Below are 23,990 nucleotides of genomic sequence, written 5' to 3'. Positions count from 1 at the left end.
ATGGAAACACCTGGTCACTAGCTGCCATAATCTGAACTGCAGAAGCTGAGCATTCTGCTAAACTATCAGGACTCCAGAGTTTTAATCCTCTGTAGACCATCATCAACGCTGGATAAATGCACATGTTGGTGTAATCAGCAGGGGCCTGTACCATTAAAGTGAGCATATATGGCATTTTACACCAGCTTTTGTCAAGCTGACTTGAAAAGAAGCTGAGGTAGACTGAATCACAGTGATTTATTTTAATTCACGTGAACACAGATAAACCAAAAAAGTTCATACCTCCAACAAGAGAAAATCTGAGGAATATTCTTAATCACCAATTTAAGGAGAACAAACCCAAACCACACACACATCACAAAAAAAACCCAAAACACACCAAACAAACAAACAAACCAACCACAAACCAATCCACACCTTTGAGTGCTTTTGAATTTTTGGTAATCCACCAACAATTCAAGAACTCTCTACAACTTATCTAATTTTCAGAAAAATATCTGAGGTGGAATGCCTACACTACCTAGTGATAACACCATTTATTTTGTTAGAAGAGTCAAGCTAAGCCCCAAAACTGCAACCCTACCATTCCAACAGAGAAAGTCAAGACAGAATGGCAACCTTGAGCCCATCAGTAACTGTTCTGTGCCTGCCCTCATGAACATTTTAGAAATAGCCCAGAGACTCTCATGGGTGACCAACACACCTCCTTGAACCCATTTGTCTTGTCAAGTTTTGAATTTCTGCTCTATTACTCTCTTGTTGCAGTATAATAGAACACAGCTAAGTAAATACAGAGATAAGTAAGTGATCAACCTGCACCGAGTTTTATCAGTTTGATAAATACATACATGAACATAGACACATTTGCATAATAAATTGTTTATAAGTCCAGCAATAAAAGAAACATTGCCATACAACACTTCCTGCTACATATCAGAGTGAAAATGGAACTGATACTTCAGACAAATATGAATACATAGTCAGCCAGGACCCAAGTCAAACCAAATAAAGTAAGCACTGCAGCATCAAAGGCTGCTGGAGGGTCTGCAGGAAACTTCAGACGCTTGATCTCAGATCATTGCAAAGAGGGTATGCTGGGAAAAGTACACTTGTACTTTCTGACTTACTACCAGCACAACAAACAGCAAATAAACTAAATATTTCCAAATAGTACCAACTTTAGTTTGGCCACTTTATTAAAGGAGAAAATACTAGAAAGTAATGACAATCAGCATCTGCAGATTAACACAGGTATAATCCAGGAACTGTTTGTTGCCATCTCTCTCTGTACAGAACCCATAATTCTCTCAGAGACAGAATTAGTTCCTACAAACACTTACATTACCAATCTCCTTTTCCATCTCTCCATATCAGCTTGTACTTCTTATAAAAAGTATGTGGCAATTTATAGACAATGGGCTGAAACACAGACTATCCATTACAGATCAGTGAACTCAGGAGAAACTCCCCCTTCAGAAACACATAACTAAAAAAGCAAGATTTTTGTCGAAATCTACTCAAAAAAAAAAAGACAAAAATCTATTGCCAAGTTCACAGATGTCATTGATAAAGTAATTCTGAAGGAGGTGACTGAAAGCTCTGAAAGCTTTCTCTTAACATAAAAGAGCAAGAGAGTAATTTCAGACAGTCTTAACAGCAAAGGATGAAAAAGCTACTCAAAGAAGTGACAGAACAGATTTTCTCAGCAAATCCATGAGTTTTCTTGGGAAGATGAGTATAATGGGCCCATTACTACGACACAAGAAAACAATAACTACGGCAAAAGATAAAGATCATTTACACTATCTCAGTCTCAAAAAAAAGATCTGGAATGTATGCTTCAGGAATAAAATCCACCTAAACCCCACAAAAATTATCAAAGGGCTGGAACAAAGGCTGAGAGAACTGAGGTTGTTAAGTGTAAAGAAGAGAAGGCTCCAGGGAGACCTCATTGTGGCCTTTCCATATGTCAAGGAGGCCTGTAAGAAAGATGGAGAGAGACTTTCTACCAAGACCTGTAGTAACAGGAAAAGGGACAACTGAAAAAGGGTAGGTTTGGATTTGATGAAAGAAACAAAATTCTTTATGATGAGGTTTGCCTGGAGAAGCTGAGGACGTCCCATTCCCGGAAACATTCAAAGTCAGGTTGGACGGAGCTCTGAATAACCCACTGAGGGCAGAGGGGTTAGACTAGATCTCTTTAAACGTCCCTTCCAACTCCAACCATTCTGTGACTCTAAAATAACCTTTAATGCTTGCACTGTTCCAGATAGTTTCTATTTTCACAGAAGGCCAAGCGCTGTAAAGGCTTGGCATCTGAACAGCAATAAATCTGACAAAATCTGCTACTAGCACTGACAGCATCTTGGCAGTGGGGAAAACTGCAAACCATAACAACTTCCACATTAGCCACATCCTGACCACAGCTCAACTCTCTCATTTTTTTGGTAAGACACCAGCTCTCTGCAAGGTTTGAGAAAGTTCTGAGCTTCCCCAAACCTTGGTATGGGGTCATGCAGTCTATGGATTCTGGACCACAGCTCATCTTTGCTCAGATTTTGCCACAGCCAGAGACAAACATACTCCTGCCAAACAGGCTGTTGTTCTCCCTCCTGACTCAGTGCCTCAGGGAGCTGCAGAAAGCGACTGATGCAGGTCCCAAACCTACACACCTTTACAGACCACCACTTAGAAGAAATCGAACTTTAGAACATCATATGCAATCCTTGTTTGGAAAATTGTTAGAAGACTGAGATCAAAGCCCAGCTGTGTTTTATCAGCTGATTTTAAAACCTCAATTACATTACCTGAATGCTACTTCCTGTACCCATCATGTATACAATGTTATTTATTAATTTAACAGGAATGCTGCAAGAAAGTTCATCCCTGCTCATGATTCTGTTACAGTCAACAATGACTAAAACTTACCAACCAGCATTGCAACAAAAATGGTTATACATTTTCTGTCCAAGTGTTACAAGATCTACACAAGAGACCACCAGGCTTGGCCAAATCCATCTTTTAGCAGAAATCTGGGACAGCTTTAAGGTTTTCAATAGCAAGTGTCAGGGTGAGGGTGATACAGGGAATGCACTCCCTCTTCATGTGCCAGAGAGCCATCCCTGAGGCTGTGAATTGCACAGAAGCACAGCAACCACAGGCACGCAGGGTTTCACTATGTCTGATACGTAAGTAAACCGAAAATAACTCATGCAGAATCACGGCTCCCAGGACCAACCCTTAAGCATAATTACAAATTCTGTACAGAAGCTCACGCACAGGACAAACCACCACAGTCACATGCCTATTTTTTTTGGCAAAGAGGCAAGATGTGAAGTCAAGGAAAGCTTTTAGTCAGGTTGTAAATTCATCCACAAAATGTGTCTCAGTTGTTTTTAAATTCACAACTTCCTGAACAATTAGAGCTGGAAAATAACTTCTGGATGCACGAGAACTGCCCTGCTGCCACTGCTATTTCTGAATTGGGGTCAGCAGCTCAAGAGGAGAGCATTTATTTGTGGCACTTGAGCCTTCATTTCAGACCAGGCAAAATATTTTACACAAAAAGCACACCATCAGGCGTTAGGAAACTCTTCTAAGAAACAACACCAGGTCACCAAGTCCTGCCACATGCAGTCACCATTTCCATCAGCTGGAATGGTTTCAATCTAGATGTCCAAGACATGTTACCCACCCGATAATAATCTGATGGTTAGACATTTTTAAGGGTGTAGTGGATCTAAGATCAGATGACAGGCAGAAGCAGGCACTCTGATAAATAAAAAGATACTGCAATCATCAAAGTCACTTTTTCCTTTCCCTCCTTAATAACACAAATATTTAGCTTCAATTTCATTTTCCTCTCTTTAACAAATATCCGAGAACTTAACACTGTGGGTGAGATGAGGATCATATTACATTAATTTTCACCTCAGGAACAAAAGGAAAAATGGAAACATATTATTATCAACTCTAAGTAACACATTTCTTTCATTTTGTTTGGTTTTATTCATTCCTTAAATGTTTTTAATTAAACTGAATACCTTGTAGGGCAAAACAAATTAAGTATTATGCTTCCAAAATCAAAGATGTCTTATAGAAGTCGTATATGTGTATGTAGATATTTCTGGTTTGGATTTGAGTTTTGGGGGTTTTTTTTACTAATTGTGAAGATTTTAATATCCATTATCTCAATAAAAGAATTTCAGAAATGGAGGGCATATTATTTACACATTTTTTATCAAGTCAGTATTTTTTCTGACATAAATCTGAAATATAAGTTTTAAACTCCAGGGATATACCTATGTTAACAAATAACACCGAGCAATAGGAGTAACTGAGTAACAGCAGGCACTGAGGGGGTAATGTCCTACTACACTATTTTGAGGGTTTTACTAAATTTAGTCTGTACCAAGGATCTCTAGTCTGGTTCCCCTGACTGAATTATGAATGCACAGCTGCAGCATATCAAGGATTTTTCTAAGGAGCAGCTTCCATTCCGGTTTCATCCCAAAGGGAACCACTTTGGTGCCTGGGCCTGCAGTGCCATAAATGCAGACAACCAGGAGGTTCACCAGAAAAGCAAGCTCCTGAGATGAACTAAAATACCATCTCTACTCATTCTTTATCCAGCTACTGATGGTTACTGTCATGGAAAAAGTCAGAAATCATTGGCTCTTGCTGTAACAGCCACAAGCCAGGTTAGGGTATTTTTTCCACATTTTTATCTGTACTTCAGCTTTATCACCATTTTAATCTAGGCTTTATTCTTTAATACTGAGCAAGAGTGATCATATAAATTATAGCTACCAATCATACAGCGTTCTTAAACAAAAACAGCCTTAAAACAACGTAAAAATAGTTGTTCTAAATAACTTAAGCTAAGTTTTTCTTCCTTCTTGCTTCTCCAAGGACAGACTATTGCTACTACAACAAAAGATTTTGCCTTAGACCTCCAAAGTTCAGTGCTTTAAATGTATGCTTCTTCAAAAAACAGAGTTCAAACAGCAGCTAAACATGAGTTTTGCCCTTCAGAGCTTATATAATTGCAGTGTTCTCACTTGAAACCGAAGTATGATTAAAATTATCTTTAGTTCCATCTAAATTGTCCCAAGATGCTTTAACAATCCCCAGGCAGCTCTTCTCAGCCTGCCCAATGGCACTGTACTCCAAAGCAGCCCTCACTCAGGCTGTCAAAGGACACACCAAAGATACTGTTGCCTAATCAAACAACAGGTCTCGAAATTAAAATATCGCTTTTATGCTCAGCTGGTAACTTACCATTGGCTCCCCATCAGATGGGGCTGTGGACTGGAAATCAGCAACAGGAATGCAAATCATCTTGCTCCTGCATGTTTCAACATAACCCTATTCAGCAGACCTGAACAAAGGCTTGTGCTTATACAACCTACAAATAACTTTAATCACCATGTTTTGTCTAAAACTGGGGTATGGATTCCTCTCTCCAGAGATTAATCTTCCTGCTGCTTGTCAGACAGAAGAGATTTGAATTAAGCTTTAAGTCAAAAGCACAGCCAGCATTTGCAATTGTGCAGACCTAACCATGTATCGAAATTTCTGTTCCTGTTCCCAAATCCTGTTATAAAAAGTAAGCTTTAATTTCATTTATGAGCAATACATTAAACACAACTCCAAATTGTTTTAAAAACACACTAGAAGATACTATCAAAAATATCCTCAAGGGGAGCGTACAAGGTTCACAAACAGAAATATATATTCCCAAATACAAGATTCGTGCAATATTACTCTTCCCCACAGATACTTCCACCAAAAAAGCCCAAAACAAGTAAGGCCCTCCTTTCTCTCTGCCAGGATAAAAAGCACCCAGTTCAAAAGTCACATTTCCCATTTCTTGGTATCCTTCTCCCCAGCTAAGGCAGTACCAGTCCCAGCAATGACAGAAAAGTATCTCTGCCAAATTGCAAGGTTTAATCCGTACTTCTGAGAAATTCTTTACTGAGGATGGGATGGTGCTGAAACACATTGTCCAGAGAAGCTGTGGATGCCCCATCCCTGGAAGTGTTCAAGACCAGGCTGAATCGGGCTTTTAGCAACTTGGTCTAGTGGCAGCTGACCCCACCTATGGCAGGGGGGTTGGAACTAGATGATGTTTAAGGTCCCTTCCAACCTAAACCATTCTATGATTCTATTATTCTGTCTTAAAAATAAACAAAGTAAGTCTGCATGAACTCAGAATTACAAGTGGACTCAAGGAACATATAATCCTTTCTTAGATATAAAACTCCTCCTTTACTGAAAGCAGAATGTTTGATGCAGAAATACAAAGACTATCCAAAATATTGAGGGTATTTTCTTAATGATTCATGTTTGAAACTCAAAACCTTTCTAAACCTATGGTTTTTCCATAGCTTTGAAATTTTTGTTCATTATTTCTGAAATAACAGCAGGTTTTTTACCTGAAGGGAAGTTACAGCCAGGTGGGGGTTGGTCTCTTCTCCCAGGCACTCAGCAATAGGACAAGGGGGCACAGGCTCAAGTTCTGCCAGGGGAAATTTAGGTTGAATATCAGAACAACATTCTTTCCAGAGAGAGTAATTAGGCATTGGAATGGCCTGCCCAGAGAGGTGGTGGATTCACCATCCCTGGAGGTTTTTAAACTGAGATTGGACGTGGCATTGAGTACCATGATCTAGTAAATGGACTGGAGTTAGACCAAAGGTTGGACTTGATGATCTCACAGGTCTTTTCCAACCCAATCGATACTATGATTCAATGATTCTCATCTTTTCCAGCTGTTGTTACCTGCAACATTTCTCAAAAAACCCTCAAAATACCTACAAGCATGGCCTGAATTGCTTGGACACAATCTGAGTTCAGATTTCAAGGCCAGTCTAGAAAATTACGACTTTAATCCTCAGAGATTTTTAAATATTTCAGAAAGAAGGATGTTCATACAGTATTTACTAAACAATCGTATTTTTGTTATTGTGTTTGTGCAACACAAAGGCACAATGTAACAGAACCTCCATCTGCAGAGTTTCTGGAACTTATTACCAGAATTTCTTTGAGCTCTCTCATATCAAGGATGGTTGACATCACATTTCCCAATTGTAAAAGTAGGCCAGTTTATATGGAACACAGAGATTTGGCCCATTTGACCTTTAAGGTTTAAGTAACACTCCTCTAGAGCAGTTTAAAACAAATGCTGTTTCGGCAGCTCTCAAGAGGGGATTAAGAAAAAACAGCACTCCAAAGACCCTACAGATAGGAAATTTCAGACAGAATCCTAGTGCTCAACAGAAACTTCAGAGGGTCAGAAATCAAAAAGACTAAATAATTTTTTAATGAGAAAATGGTCATCAAAGGTTCAAACCATGTATCCACATATACAAAGGGCAGTCAATATACTTGATATCAAAACCATCAAGAAAGGCAATCAAATGGATTTGCCTAAATGAGTGAGAAGGACCAGTAAGCACAAAACAGTCATTTCCACTTAGTACTTTTATCTAATTAACATTGGATAACATTAGGAAATGTCTGATTTTCTCAACACTATTTCCAAGAAACAGGCCCAACTCAGTTTTTAGTGCAACCTGCTATACATCATTAGGATTCAACCAGGTGACATAAGAGGAAAACCCAAACTTAATTAGATCAATTCAGATCAGTTGCTATAAAATCCATGGAGTTTGTTATTTGGCACATTTAAACCTATTATCCAGTTAATCAATTAGAGAAGAGGATAACGTGAAATAGTTCTTAAGCATACTTCAAAGATACTTAAATCTTCTTCTATTTTTTCTTTTAATTTCAACACCCTCTATGAACAAAAGTAGCATGTCTAAAGCCTTCCTCCAATTGTAGACCAATCTAACTCAGTAATTTCAAAACTCTTCCCACTAAAAAACATATTATTACTAATTTCTAACCTTGAAAACACATCCCCTTGTCTTCCAAGGCCAAGGCAAAACACTGGTCTTGCACGTCTTAACAACTTTCCTCTAAATGCCAGTACCAGCCACACACAAATTCCATGAAGTTTTAAACAAACTCTTTGCCAAATAAAAAACAGTAAGGATCATGCAATCACAGGTTAAATATATATAATATTTACATGGAAAACAGAACTACAGAATTCTTCAATCTAGCAGAAAAGGCTGTAATACACAGTCAGTGGAAACAAAAGCCACACAGACTGGAAACTGGAACTATTTTAAACACAATTTTGAAAATGTTTTGAAGAATTACTTTTAACCGCTAACACAGATTTTAAATTACGACCAGATTTTTTTTTCTTCCTAGTTCAACATCTCTCTATCTGATTTGCAAGACGACACACCCAGCCTGCAAGGCAGCTACTTTTTTGTTTTCAGTATGCATTCAGACACAGCCAAAGGTAAGCACTAATGCCTTATGCCAGAAACACTTGAGAGACATTTCCTGGCTGGTTTCAGCATTTGCAGGTATTTCATATACTCATAAATATCAATTATGTCAATCAAAAGGCCTAGGAGACAGTTCAAAAAGTCACATGCAAAGTCCTGCTGCTGAAAACCTTTAACACATTTGTAGTAACAAGCAAGACCCTCACAGCTGACTGCCAAACAGCAAACCACAAAACAGTCCCTGATTGTTTTTCATGAAAAAGGAACACATTACGAGTTTCTAAAAGATGAGAAATACAACTCTAAGTGAAGCAGACTGATCAAAGATGCAGAAGAGACTGTGCTGCTGTTGAAGGAGAGACTGTGGAGTCATGTGAAACTCATCATTAACAGACCCACAAGAAGACAACCCAATGACTCCCTTCCTCGAGGCCTTACAAAGCATTCTCTTCAGCTTCCTGGACTTGTGGTCTACAGTGTTGCAACCCAGGTTCACTCAAGCACTCTATTTAGAACTCCAGTCTGGAAGTCTTCAGCAATTTCTATATTCCAGAACATATATATTCTTTATTTCAGACATATGGAGCACATAGATCTTCTTGGATCCAAACTTTGAGCGCCACAGGAGCTTAAGTTACAGTGATCAGGAATTCAGCACAAGTCAGATATGACCAATGTAAATTTCTCCTTATGAATAGAAACATTTCAGATCTGCATTCATGATGGATATTTCTTCACACAGTTGAATGACTTGAGAATCATCTTGGAGAAGCAAGGTAAAGTTAATAGCAAAATCCTTACAGATTTCCTGCATTTTCTTTCTGGAGAAAAAAAATCTTCCTCAGGGATGAGTTTTTGGTTTTGAATTATTCATGGCAACTAGAAAGCTAAAAGCTATTAAGTACAATTGTCTTGCATGATTGTATATTAAAGATCTTCTAAGGTCATCTTAGAAAAAATTAAAACACAGTGTAAAAGAAACAATTATGGAGAATGTGACTATGATGAAGAACCTGGAGGATTAATACAAGTCAGGCACTGCCTCAGGAACCCAGAAAACTCCAGTTCCTTTGGTGCTGAGACAGCAACAAACATGTGGGGTTCAGTTATCTTCCTGTATGAAGTCTTGAGACAAGAACTCAAGAACAATTGAGTTCAGAGAGTAAGACGTAGGACAGAGCAGCCCAACTGGTACAGCTCACAACCCACTGCACTAAATAAACCAAACAACCGAACCAACCAAGGGACCCATTTTGCAAGATGCATAACACATGAATCAGTACCCTCGTCACAGCATGTTAACAGAGACTCCACCTCTCTTTACAAAGATTCCTGTTCCACCCTCCACAATAGCATACCTGTCTCCTATTACAGGGAAGTACGTATTTCCTTTTATTGACTGAAGGACACAAGGTCTGAAAAACTGTCTTATTATTTCTATTAACAAATAGAGGTTATTTGAAAGAAGCACTCTGCTATAGTTCACAAGACTGAACTGTAAACCTAGAGTACATTTTTGCTACAGTATCACCCAAAATACAAAAGCAGATGATATTTCTTTCTTACTACACAGAAAGAAAACTAATAATATTGACCTGACATTGCATTTTGGTATCAATGCTCTGTCACAAGGAAATTCATGACTCCCAGAATTTCTGCTTTATTTGGGTGACTAGTAAAGAGAACATGCTAGCTCTAATGTTTTACGCTGAGTAACTTAAAAAAAAAGATACATGCTTCTTTAATAACTCCATTAACTTTGGAAGAGTAAAGGCAACAAGATTAATCAAATGCCTTCTCAAATGCCTGCACATTCAGCAAAAGCAGTTTCCTATGCTGCCTTCACAGACAAGGGTGACTAACTTCCCAGTGTTATGAACTGTGAAGGACACAAATCTAAATTTGCTAAAATGAAAATACCACTGCATCTGGTCTGCTGAGAAATAATAAATTATTTTGCTTCTAGAAGTAACAAGTTAGCAAAAGTTGCTGACATTAAAATTAAAGGGCACAAGTGAGAAGCACAGTTATATTTCAAAGGGTATCAAACAAGCATTTGCTTTTTCAGCTTCCACTCTGAAAACTCATTCAAGTTTCACTGGATGCTGCAGTTCAACTAATTTCTTCACACACCCAGCAGCCTGTGTTGTGTGATGATCCTCCTCTGATACAGAAGCCTTGGACATTATCCTGGAAATGTGTACAGAGAGTGTCCCATAATAACAGCTTAGGGAACTCTAATACGCCAGGTGTGGCTTCGGAGATGAAGGCTGGGCCACCCAGGAAGTGCTCTAATAACTACATCAGCCTTCCTGTAAGCCTTCACTGCTAAGGGTCTCTTGAACTAGATTTATACTGAAAAACACCAGGAAGGTATAGGAGAGAGGACTGATATTTTTGCCTGACCCGCGCTTCTACTGTAACAGTGCAAGAAAAGATAGACCTTGATTTTCATCTTCTTTTTTGATACTCAGCTTCTCTGCTTTCTTTAGGCATCCACAGTTGACCTCTTGTCTGAGACTCAAAATGCCTTTTTATTTAAAAATAAAAGTTTCTCTCTAGAGAGAAACACACATTTATGGTTAAAGCTGCCAGCTATCAACAAGCCAAAAACCATAGAAATAGCAGGATCACTTAAGATACTGCAGAGAAAACATCACAACAGAAAGGGCCAATCCTAAAAATCAGTTCCAGTGCTATTCCAGGTAAGAAAAACTCCTTACAATGCTATGAACTGGTTTTTTGTTTGGAGAACACCAGAAGGGCAGGAGCTTTCCACTCTGCCAGTGGAGCTGTGCTAGTCCTAAACTGTTCTGAGCCTCTGAGCCCAGTTAAATCAGCACAGCCCTGCCTGGAAGGCGAACCTCATCTGCTCTGCCTCCTCAATCCAGCATGCCCACAGCTCAACAACCACTGCTCCAGATCATGCTTTCCCCACCACAGGTGGCTGCTTCTGCCTATACCACCCTGCTCAACACCACCATCAATAATTTTGGACCTGTGGTAGTTACTCCACTTCTCAAGCCTTTCCTACTCTAAACTGCCTCGCCATTAAACATTAAGCTGCATCTAAAATTAGCCTGTAAAGCAGATCTTCTTCTCAAAGCAACAGCATTGCCCCCACTTCCATTTTTTCTAAAACAGACTTGTACTTTGGTCTAGGAATCCAGCGAATCCACACACATTTCAGGTGGTAAAAGGCAAGGGCGTTCTTTGCAGAGGTGCTCTTGGCACAGTGACCCAGTGCTCCTGCTGACCCAGACCAAGCTCAGTGCGTTATCATCCGGTGCAAGGACCGCTGTGAACAGCCAAAGGAGTCCCCAGCAGAGCAGCAACTCACAATAGCCTGCAACAATAGGAAGTACTCGGTCCTGCTGATTCCCATGGGGAGCAAGCACATTCTATTGCAGCCCTTCCCAGGCTGTGTGAAGCACACATGAGCAAGGCTTGTCCTAAGAGGAATGTTCCCCACAGCAAATGTGTCCTCCACATCACTCTCCCAACCTCAGCCTGATAAGCAAGGTTAACTTCGGGTTGACAGCTCTCAAAAAATTACAGCCGTCCCAATCCAGTGCTTACTGGTACGACACTGGTCATCCTCAAAAAGAGAATGCAGAAAACAGAGAAGAAAAAATATGGATTTGAACTGAAACTCTCCCATGTTTAAATTCTGTTTCTACCAGATGTTTTGACCTGCACCTCTCCACTGCCCTTCTCACTAGACACCAAGCCTCGCTGATAAGTAAAACAAAAGCCAGCACCTCTTTCATCCTCAGAAAACCACACCAATGCAGCCAGTTTTACTTGCTCTATTGTACAAACTCCATTTGCAATCTGTTTTGGTATATGCAGCCCATGCAGAGCATGTGAAGCTGCATGCTCGTCTACAGGACTGACGCCATGCAAATCCTTCCCATTTCCACCAAGTTGTAAAATACAAAAGGCAGGATATCCTGGAAGCAGCAACGTAAATGAAAAAAAAAAAAAAAAAGAAAATTAAAAAAAAAGAGGCAAGTGTCCTGGGAATAACTTACACAGGGCTTCTTTCAGGGCAGCAGCTGATCCGGAAAAGAAGTCTGATTCAGAGAGAGACACACTGTGAAGCTGTCCACAAATACAGGCCCCTGAAGCACCAAGGAACCAGATCACACCAGAGTGACCCAGGAGATGAATGACAGGCAAGACACAATGCAACCCAGGAAGCCAATCCAGGTGATATGCTACCAACATACACTGGAGTATTCATTATGTTTTACACTCATGTGAACTCCAAATGAACACTATCACATGCATCTGGGTCAAAATTTGACTGCCATTACATGCAACAGTGCAAGGAGGTGGTATCAACTATCACAGAACCAAGGTCTGCATCCCACGTATTACTTGTTATAGCCTGAAGCACCCAAGCTCCACACCAAACTATGGCAGTCCCAGCTGGGTGGGGGCCCTTGGAGGAGACCCCTTGTACCTCAAAAAGGGGAAATCCTCCCTCAGTTTTGGGAAGATCTTTTAAAAACTCTTCATTCTTCTCCCACATTTTCTTCTTGTTAGTACTGAAATAGATGTAAAGACCTTGACAGAGGCATAGTAATAGAGAAGGCACAATTATTTTTCTTTATTTCCTTACCTACTCATACAGGCATTTAGCTTATATAAGAAGCACAACAGAGTCAAAACACTTGCAGGAGATGCTTTAGGGAAACAGTAATTTGTCAGAAAAAAGGAAAAAAACCCACCCTTTTTGAACAGTAGTAACTTGAAGTCTGGCAAGACACAAGGTTCAAAAATAAACAGCAAGCACATCAAGCAGTAAACATTTTTTAAATACTTGCTAACATTACTAGATTAATTTCTCACAACATAAAATCAGTTTTCCTGTAAATGTGGCTCATATTTCATATTCAACTTGTTTCTCCTCTGTCTTCCGATGTGTGACAGTTACACAGCTTTTCCTTATATGAAGGCCTGGAACAAAGTAAAATTACATAGTTTGAAAAAAAATACTGCCTTTACCACACAGATGTGCCTACTTTGTTGCCAGATTGGGGACTTCTAGTCCAAATATTGTGGGTTTGCCTACCTATAAGATGTTCATTACAAAATTAGGCCATAAATTTAAAATTAAGCAGATGATCAAACTAAACAAAACAAAGCCATAGGAGCCTCATGCACAGCTGTATCTTGCCCATTCAAATTTCTCCCTAAAGTAGTGGAGAAAGTAACAGACCCTTTTAAGAGGGCTCCTGTCTTACCTGAATCCTCTCAAAATTTCTTGGTCATTTTCAATAGGAGGAAATAAGAGAAGCTGCTAGAGAGAACATGCTGAATCCTAGAAAAACATGAGCCAATTAGCTTTCATTAATAACAACTAAAACCACATCTTAGCACACCTTCAGACTGCACTTGAAAACCTTTACCTGTCTTGGGGTGAAATACTTGGCCCAGACTGCGAGGCCTCATGGCCTTCTTACGCCTCCAGCAGACACACCCAGGGTCAGTGCCTGGGCTTGTATGGGGATCAGGAAGCATCTTAGTGTTGATGAGGAAAACATGGATTTAAAGTCCAGTCCAGGCATGGTAGGAAAGGCAACTCCTGATGCTCACCTGTTTTGCATACAAGCAGTCAAAACAACATTTTTCTTCTACTACGATCTTCAAACGTTTTCTCTTGAATCTACTGGGGTCCCATTGGTCCTCTCAACTCCCTAAATTTCCCCACCTTGGCATCTGCCTTCAGCCTTCATGTGTTTCTCAAGAAGGAGCTCACCTCAAACTACTCTTCCTCTTCCCAGTAGTTTCCCTCTCCCCTTCTTCCACCCTCTCCCTAGGGTTAAAGCAGCAGTCACTAAGCAAACACACCAGTATGAAGTGCCTTTTCTCTGTCCTCTTCCTTCCCAAAGGGATTCATAAAGAAACCAGGATAAATATGGATAACAACTCATCTCAAATAGCTGTTTTGTTTTTTTAAATCATACAAATATCCATGTCCACCCTATGCACTCAAGAAATCAGTACTTATTATTCACACAAAATCTCAAGTTTTTACTTAAAAAAAAATAATAGAACCACATTTTTAAAGAGATTAAAAAAAAATTCATTCTACAGATATCAGTAACTGATCCAAGACTGTAATAGAATGGTTTACACCAGAGGCTGCAAAGGGCAATCTAAGAAAAACAAGTCTCTGAATGAACTTCACGTATTATAACCCCTTCTAGGCTAACTACTACATGAACAGACATAGAACTCTGTAGCAGCAGAAATAAAAAAAACTAAACTCCAATAAAAGTAAAATTAAGTACTTTCACTTTCAAGTTCAAAGAAATCTGATGTAATACTTGACAAAAATACATACATGTATGTAAAACTGGAAAAAGCTGCAAGGATTTAAAAAGAAAGAGAATAACCAGTAAGAATATATGATCAAAATAATATTTATATTTATCTTTGCTGCTTTGATGTTGAATACATGTAATTATAATGTAGTGTGTAACCCAGAAACACTCATAGTATCAGATGTCTTTTCATCAAAAGACTGCATGTTCATTGACAATAGGAAAGATTGTCACAAACTCAGAAAGCAGCTACTTAGACCACTGAACTGTAAGAAACAGTTCTGTGGGTGTTGACCTTTTGAGCAAGACATGACTTGTACAGCTAAGAAACTTCATGTCTAAGATTCCTCTCTCTGGATCAGTAAAATAATCTTTTTCCTTTGAAAGGATGTAGAATTTTAAAGTAGAACGTAAAACAAGATCTAAAATTTGTTTCAGATTACCATCAGAAAATGATACAAAAGGCATCTGAAAAAACAACCTTCCCCTAAACAAAGCTTGAAATTTGTTCTTGCAGAACTGATCTGAAAAAATACTAAGGTACTAGACTACTTTTTCAAAAGCCCATAATGCATCTCCAAATACCCAAAGAAAAATGTTTTAATACAGGACATTAATGCAGTGAACCAAACACGATCTCAAGGTCCATATAATCTGAGATTGAGTGTCTGACCATGACTAATTTCAGATGCTTGAGCAGATGCAAGAGCAGTGTAATGGGATGACAACTGAAGACAGAGATCATCCCACCATCTCCAAATCTGCAAGTGTTCAGAAGAAACAAAAGTGCTTTGTTCCCATCAGCTCCAATTCAAGACAATTACAACAGCCCATTTCTCTTCTGTTTCCCAAGAGCTCTGAAATTTGAAGCAATGCTCTTAACCACAGCCAAAAGAAGATCAGTTACCAAAAGCTATAAAAACCATTAAAGGCTCTTTTTTGGGAAAAAAAAAAGTAAAGAGGAGGACAAACAGATCCAGGAACATGCCCATAAAAAGGCAAGCCAGTAAGTATGAGAGGAGAAACAGAACTGTTCCTGTAGCATCCACCTAAGTTACACTCCTTGCCATACAGCAGAGAGATCCATTCTGCCGCAGAGCGCCATTCCTGTTCCCAAGCACCTGCCATAAAGCCTGGCTGCATGAACACTGCCAAGGCTTTAAAGCAGACACAAACACTGAAAAAAGAACTCAATAGGAGCCTGTAAAAAGAGACAAATATTTACCTCATTAGTTTTCCTATCTTTGTAAAGAATTCCAGGTAACAACAACAACAAAGTAAAAAAAACACCTCACAAATTCATTCTTGCCCCCAAACCCACCACATGTACTAAACCCAACTGTCTTTATCTTTAGACAGTAATAAAAGTCCACATTATCTTAGGGCCTTCTGAAGTCCGTGATCTTTTACAATCCTTTCCCATCCAACTGCTGTGACTGCCCTGGTGTGTGATTCTGCCTGTGTATGCCTGCCCACAGCAGGGGAGTCAGAACTAGGTGATCTTTAAGGTCTTTTCTAGCCAGGCTATTCTGAGATTCTATGATTCTATTAAATTCTCCACATACACTCTTTATGTCTGCATTTCTCTCTGCAAAGGGCTACTGGAGGCATTTGTCTAACTTTCGGTGGAGGAAACAAAGGTTACAAAGGTCTAAGAGACTGCAATATGTTGTGGATCCTGAAAGAAGGTGAGCTGAATGGGCCATGGCTGAGGACAGTACACTCCTCATCTGCCTCCCCTCATTTCTGCTCCTCACTGCATGCTACTGCAACACTGTTACAGAACATCTGAAATGCCTGGCATCCCTCTGCAGCATGGATATAGCCAAAAGTGATGGGATTCGCTGCTTTCTGCAGAGCCAGCAGTTTGCACTGGGATGCAAGAGTCCCATAACCATCAGCACTGCAGGGGAGAGGGCAGAGGACACAGCCATTGAAGATGATTTTCTCCTTTTGGAGGGGCAGCCCACAATTCTGTCAGCCCAATTATTCACAAAATTGCAACCCGGTAGAATCATTAAAACTGAAGTCGTATAAAGTGTTTGGCAGATTCTTCATTCCTGAATGCCCTGATCCCTGTCCTGGAAACTTTACAGTACGTAAGCAGGGCCAACAGCACAGGAGGTTATCACAGGCCACTAAACCTCGAACCAGATGAGCAGCTACAGAGCATCCCACCCCCAAAACTCTCCAGTGCCTCCCCTCAAACAAGCAAGCAGACTGCCATGACGGGCAGGTTTTGTGTGTCTGCACACAGCGCTCAGCCAGACAATACAAAAGGAAACACAGCAAAATTGTCTGTCTTTGGCACAGAGGACTGTGTGAAAGAGTTTTACTGCTTATCACCTCTATCGCCACAGAGCAGCTGTGATGGGCTGCACTTGAATAAATCAGGAAAAAGCAAAGCATACATGTGACTCAGAAGGGCGTGTCCTCAGCCCACACCAGGCACGGCCTCCTTTGTGGATCATGCCTGAGGATTGCAGAAGGACATGCTGACCCACCATGGACAGCTTCTTCCCAAATAAGGGTGCTACAATATCACGTTTCAGTCGGGCTCCTTTGAATCTGGAGCAACTGAGGACGCACCTGAGATGATGAAAACCTTGCTAAGTGTCATTAGCAATGAAGACTGTATAGCAGATAAGAGGGACAGAGCTCTGGACCATACACATCACAAAGGTAACTTGCTCAAAATGCAGAAAGCAACAATATTTACATCACTTCAGATTCAGACTCCATAGAAACATTTAGATATAATTCAGAAAGTTGCTGCTATTTTTGCAAATACAGCTGATATTTAAGGGCTTTGTGAACCACTGGCTTTGTTAAAGTCTCTGCTTCTCTTCCCTCCCCCCCCCTCAAATTTCAAATCAGTCTGCTATGTCTTGTTAACACAAGGAAAACAAATTTGCTCATGAAACAATTATCTGCTATATACATAATACTCTTAATTTACTTGTCTGTTTAACTATCTTTGCAAAATAAATTCAGCAAGCTCTTTCAAGGCATGTTGCCTCAAAAAAAAAAAAAACTAAGAGAAAAATTTTCTTTTACAATAAAGAAGGCCTTTTGTTGAGCATTTACAAATCCAGGGGGGTGGTCCCATGGTGTGAAAGAGAGCACTCTGGACTCTGAATCTCAAGGACCTGAGTTCGAGTCTCAGTGGGGACCGTCCCCTGGCAGTTCAATGCCTCCCTGCTATTCCATCCCGTCACATCTCGGATGCTCAGCAGGGTCAGCCCCGGTTAGTACCGGGTGCTGTGACAGTCCCGAGGACTTCACTGTCACTGTCCAAGCTCGCTCGGCCGTGGCAGATGGACCTTAGGACTTAAACGGTGGGGCCAGTTCTGTGCACCCTGTGCCTCACCTAAAAAATCCACTGTGCAGGCTGGAAGGGCACACTCACCTGGGGAGAGCCCTTCCCAAATCTGTGTTTGTGAAGTCTAAAAATCCAGGGTTCACTCAGACTTTCGGCTCAAGATTCTGAGAATTTCTCTTTTGATTCTTCTGAGAGCAGATCAAACCTCAAAAGATGAATGTACGGACATGGCCACCTCAGTCCTGGCAGTGTCCCTGACACCTCCACTCAGCACTGCCAAAGCTGCATCCCCGTCTGGAGACCGGCCCCATTCTGCCTTGAGCACTCTCAGATCAGGCAAGTGCAGCAGCAGTAGCACTGAAAGCTGCACATATGAAAAGTCAGGTCTAATTCCAGATCTCATCCACCTCTCACTCCCTGGAGCAAGAAGAAACCACCCTTCATTCATCCACTTGCAGTGCAAGAAGAATGCTTCTGCTAACGAGAAAAGACCACCGGCTTGGCAGAAGTGCTTCAGGTGTCAGGCACACCCCGGGTATGACCGGCAGCGCAGCCACAGCAGCCAGACCCAACCCAAACTTAATCAGGCGTTCATGCCCTGCTACTGACAGCACCTGCAATTCAGCTGGCAGAGCTTCCGCATGCCCACAGGACCTGCAGCCAGCAGCATGTCTGCAGCTTAAATGTCACCTTACTGCAACTGCCTTTGCAATGGGGAAAAGTCAGCATGCAGCAGGGGCTCCCAATCCACCTGTGCAAGGCCAGGCTAACCTGTCCACAGGCAGCAACAGGCTTTGCCTTGGAGCTGTGGCACCACAGCACGGTGGCAGGACCGAACTGAAACAGCCCTCCCCAGCCCCATCGCCCCCTGCTCCGCTTCTGCACGCTGCTCAACAAAAATAAAAACAGACAGAACTTAATTATTATTAATAACAGTATTTTTATTTAGTATTCTAAGCTGGGCATTACATTTATTAAAATTATTTTTATTTGGTATTCTAACCTGGTCATTTAGCAGGCTCTCTTCAATAAAATACGTACTACTAACTCTGTATGGTCATTACTTACAGAATTCACTCTACCAGAGATTCAAGTACTCACAAATTTTTCTGTATTTTTTTTGCCATCAGAGCCTTAGGAAAAATGCCAAAGGTGGCTGATACTTCATGCTCTGCTTTGCAAAACTTGTTTTTGTTGGGCTTTTTGAGGGGGTGGAAGATTCATTCACAGCCATCAGTTCAAAAACTACATTTTTCCCACGTGTTTTTTATATTGTTACAGTATCTATCAGTACTTAGACACAAGTCTCAGTCACCAGTATTTTACTACAAACATAATACAGTCATTCCAAGAAACAGTAGAGCAAAAACTCAGAAAAATGGCATGCTATGTTAAAATGTTACCATTTTAATCTTCACACGCATACTTTAAAAAATTGATACAAAATGAGAAACACATGATACTAAGCAAGTCAGTTTTCTTTTTTTTTTCAATAGGGTGACAGTTCTTTAAAAGTGTTTCAAAACTGAAGATACTGCAACACTAGGACAGTGGTTATGAAGCCACATACAATATATACTACAGAAGATGATGAATACCTCAGGTTTTATCCCTCTGATTTTCCTGGTTTAAATCATAGCATGGTCCTACACCTACATTTCCTACAATGTTACAGGCTATACTCCTAAACCACATTTTGCTGTCAAATGCAATAGTTTGCCTCAACACTAATTATTTTAAAACCGATTGCCTTAAGCTGTAACATGAGATGACCAGCAGTAATTGAAAGACTCTAGGACTTTATCACAGAAACTGCCTATCTTTTGAGCACTGAAATTACTTTTTTCTGTATAAGCTGACACCAGAATACAGGCAGCACCTGAAGAAATCATTAAGCTCAAGCCCCTGCATGAGAACAAGTAAGACAATTTTGAGGAATGTTTTTAATATATTTTTAACACAAATCCTATTTGACTTTCAAAAACTTTCACAGAAAGAAGATTGCACAATCTCAGCTTGTTCCAGTTTTCCCTAAGGCATAACAGATTTTAAGAACTTCATCAAGTCTTTGGTGCAAACTAGCTTAACCTTTTTCGATGCAGTCACTGACAGAAGGACACAGACCACTTCTCACTAATTTTAAGAGTGTAGCATCTACTTGTCCCCTCATCTCTTTTCTGTGGGAACTAGCATGAAAAGTAAAATTATAAACTTCAACAGTACTGCACCTCCGTGCTTATTGCTATCCCCCATAAGCCTCAGACCTGCTCCCATGGCACTGCTTGCCAAGTTGACTTCAACTATCTGCATTATGGGGTCTCCTTTCTGAAAATAGTATCTTGTTCTCAAACACAGCCTTTGAACTTACCAAAAACCTCTTGTCTTCCAAAGCAGATCATCAAAAACACAGCCTGAAATCCCTACTCGGTCTCCCTTCAGATTTTGTGCTAATTGTGTTGATCAAAGACATCAATGACAATAAGTACAAAGGTGCCAGAATTGCCCCCAGCACCACTTAAACTGACTTCCAGTTTGATGGTGACTCATAATCATCCCTGAGAATTATCACCCAGAGTTGCTATCTCTAGATTTGGCCCCTTTGGTTCAGCCGTTCTCAGACACTCACTTCAGATAAACAGTTTTCCTGAGAGCAGCCCTACTGGATCAGATGGTAGGTTTGTTGTCTGCACTATGTCAATGCCTGAAATTAATACAAAAATTTGACAAATAATTGACAGTACCCAGTTTATTCTCCCAGGCTCCATGTTCGGCTCAGTGACTCCCTGAGTTACTAGAGGTACTCTACACAAGTAAGTCTTAGTAGATTTTTCTTCCATTAATTTGTCCATCTGCTTTTCAAATCCCCATAAACTTTCAATAACTAACTACATATTGTTCAAAACCGAAACCGCACCCCTTTTGCTCATTTTGAACCTGCCAGCTTAATATCATGCTTCCATATTTTGTACTGATAAAAAAGTTAGTCCCTACTCTACTTCACCACATCACTCATAAGACTGTCAAAATTTCAAAAATCTCCAAGCTTTCCTCAGAGCCGCGTTATCAAATACCATAAAAATACGACGGCTAGATTGGGTCATAAAGCCTTCTCCACCCTAGCAGACTAGGCACAAGGAAGCGGCATTCCACCTTGCTTAGGAGAACATTATTATTAATGGGTCAAAATACTGACCCATTATCAAAACAAAGGCACATGGCAATGCCGGAGGCTGAGGGACACAGTACTTAGTGCAGATTATACAGGAATGCCCACTCTGACTAGAAGCTTGGGGGTGGAGAAATTAGTTGAACTTGCTTACAACTTCTGCGAGCTAACACTGACATGGTTTTAATTCAGACAGCTATTAAGCCTCACAGGAAAGTTTACCGCCTTTATGTTCACACTGCTGGCTTTATAGTTTCACAGTCGGAGGTGTAACTGTACCGCCAGAAAGTAGTTTGTTACCTTAGACACATTAAAAACATATCCACTAAAAATGCAGTCAAGCTAAGTCTTAATTTCTACATTATTAAAAACATTGCCAAGGTTTGTAAGTTGTGCTCTGACAATTTCGATGTTTACACTCCCAGCCCAACAATACTGAGATCTTTCTTTTGCAGTTATTTTATAAACCGTGCACTTCATAGTTAACTCGTATGTTAGCACAATTTAATTAGAGTCAAATAAATACTGCAAGACATTTACTCATACTTTTAATTTTTCATAATGATTATTTTAGCAACTAGATTACTTATATTTTTATTAGTTTTTTTCACTAAAAAAACCCCACCGCACTAAAAACTGCAGATGACATTTAACTCACGAGTTCATCTCCACCCTGTTAATTTGTCACACTTGCAACAGAAGGAAGACTCAGTGCCGAGGCCAACCTTTGTCCTGGGATGGCTGTGCACCCAGTCCATAGGCCGCTCGCAGCCCGGCGATGCCAAATGAGCTGGAAGAAATTAGGTCGCCTCAAAGGTCTGCTCCCTCCGAGAGCAAGAGAGGACGCGAGTCACGACACACCACTTCTCTCCATCTTCGTAAAAAGAGCGCCGACAGTCAGCAACATTTAGCTGGAAATTGTCACCTCCATCCTTTGACAGAACCTGTCATCTCTTAGTTCAGCTGTGCCGACTCACAGGCCTCTGCTGGCATTTACTAGTTCGGGACTCGAGGGCCGAGCATCAGGCAAGCACCAGCACTATGTGCGCTGCACTGCGAGTTCTACTGAAAACCATTAAGGGGAAGAACCTTTTTGAGTTTTCCTGACCAGTAACGAATGAGAGTTACAGGAACTGGATATCGGGATTTGTCCCTGCATCGCCTGCAAAAGTACTTCACGGAGAAATTCTCCAAGAGAAGATGTTTTACCATTGCACTACCAGTCATACTGAGTTCGGCCAGTAAAGGCTGTACAAATTTTATTTTATGAGACAGCACAGAAATGCTCCTGAAGCAAAGAGGGGAGCTCAGCTGTAACTCCGCAGGGATGGGCTATTTCTGAGCATGAGACTAACAAACAAACAAACCAAACAACAACAACAAAAAACAAACAACCCACAGAGGAAAGAAATTCCCATGTCAGTTCATTTAGGGAAGTACAGAGCAGTCAGTCCGCAGGGATTTCAGCCGCCCCCGGCCGGGAAGCTCCGGGCGGGCCGGTCCGTCCCGCGGGGCGCTGGGAGCGCTCCCCGGCCAAGGGCCCTGTCCGGCCCTGCCCCGCCCCGCCCGCACCTGCCCGGGCCGGGGGGTCGGCGGGGCCCGGGGGCAGCGCCGCGGCCGGGCCGGAGCCTGCCCCGGGCGGGAGGAGGGCGCGGAGGGCGGCGGGGGCCGAGGGGTCGCGTCCCTACCTGCTGCTCCTCCTGATGCTGGTGCTGGTGCTGCTCCTGCTCTGCTGCTGGTGGTGCTGCTGGTGCCGCTGCTGCTGCCGCCCCGCTCGCTGCCAGCCCTGTTGCTGCTGCTACCGCCGCCGCTGCTCCGCTGCTCTGCGCCGCCCCCTCCGCCCGGCACGGCCCGGCCCGGCACGTCACGGCCACAGGGGCCGTCCGGGGGCGGGAGCAGCCGCGGGGCCGGGCCGGCCTTCCCCCCGGTTGGGTCTGTCTGACAGGGCGCCCCGGGCCCGCCCCGGCGCCCCTCGGGCACAGCGACCCCGCAACAGAGGGGCAGGCTCGGGGACGCGCCTGGCTTGTGCCCGGGCCTTGGGTACTCTGCGAGAAGTTGAGTTTCTTTATTTTTTACCCACGCGGTTACCGAAGGGTCAGTTCTGGGGTTCTCTGTGTGTGTAAGGACCGTGGCCCCATACGGGGCAGCGCAGAGCAGGTGGTGGCTGTGCTGCTGCGTAGGCCTCGGCAGGCTCAGCCCCGTGCGCTCCCTGCCCTGTCCCTGTCCCTGCCCGGTCCCCGCCCTGTCCCCGCGTCCTGCCCGCACAGATGTGACACGGTGGCCATACGCGCTGCTCAGAGGCAGAACAGCATCGCTTGCCCCAATCCCGTCCCTCCTGTAGCTCCTGCAAGGCGACACAGGTGCCGGCCCGCCTTTCCCCCGCACTCCGCGGCGCCTCTGCGGGTTTTCCCTGGCATCTACCCACGCCCAGCTCTCCTGTCCATCCCGGCGGCGGCTGGAGTGGCCCGGCCGGGCGGCATTGCATCATGCTGAGCCGCGCCGGCTCCGCGCTAGGGGCACCCACGGCCGCCCCGACCCGACCCTCAGAGCTCTGCTTTGCGTCCCCTCCCTGTCCCTTGGCTTCCCCACGATCCATTCCTAGCGTCCCCAGCTGGTTTGTCAGCTTTCCTGTAAACACTTTGCTCCTCTCCACACCATACTTCATCAGTGGCACAATGACCTGACAGTAAGTGCAAAGCCTCCCTGGTCTCCACTCGATGGTTCTTAGGTATTTTGCTGACAAGGGGAAACAAACCAGTTCTCTTCTCCCAGGCAGTCAGCAATAGGACAAGGGGGAA

General features: G+C 42.2%; 1 protein-coding gene across 4 annotated transcripts in view; it reads right to left on the bottom strand.

Annotated features, from left to right (window-relative positions):
* MYO6 (myosin VI) overlaps positions 1-23,033 on the bottom strand; it is a 113,091-nt gene extending 90,058 nt beyond the window's left edge. For 3 of the 4 annotated variants that reach the window (XM_071548638.1, XM_071548640.1, XM_071548641.1), the window contains exon 1: positions 22,881-23,032. The gene's annotated coding sequence lies outside the window, so the exon portion shown is untranslated. Of the gene's footprint in view, positions 1-22,880 lie in introns of all 4 variants that reach the window. The other variant, XM_071548637.1, reaches the window with a different exon arrangement.
* Between the last annotated feature and the right edge of the window lie 957 nt (positions 23,034-23,990).

Source organism: Pithys albifrons, chromosome 2 (genome assembly GCF_047495875.1).
Source record: "Pithys albifrons albifrons isolate INPA30051 chromosome 2, PitAlb_v1, whole genome shotgun sequence".
Lineage (NCBI taxonomy): Eukaryota > Metazoa > Chordata > Aves > Passeriformes > Thamnophilidae > Pithys > Pithys albifrons.
The sequence above is the reverse complement of the archived record's forward strand: the minus strand, read 5'-3'. Positions and strand labels throughout refer to the sequence as shown.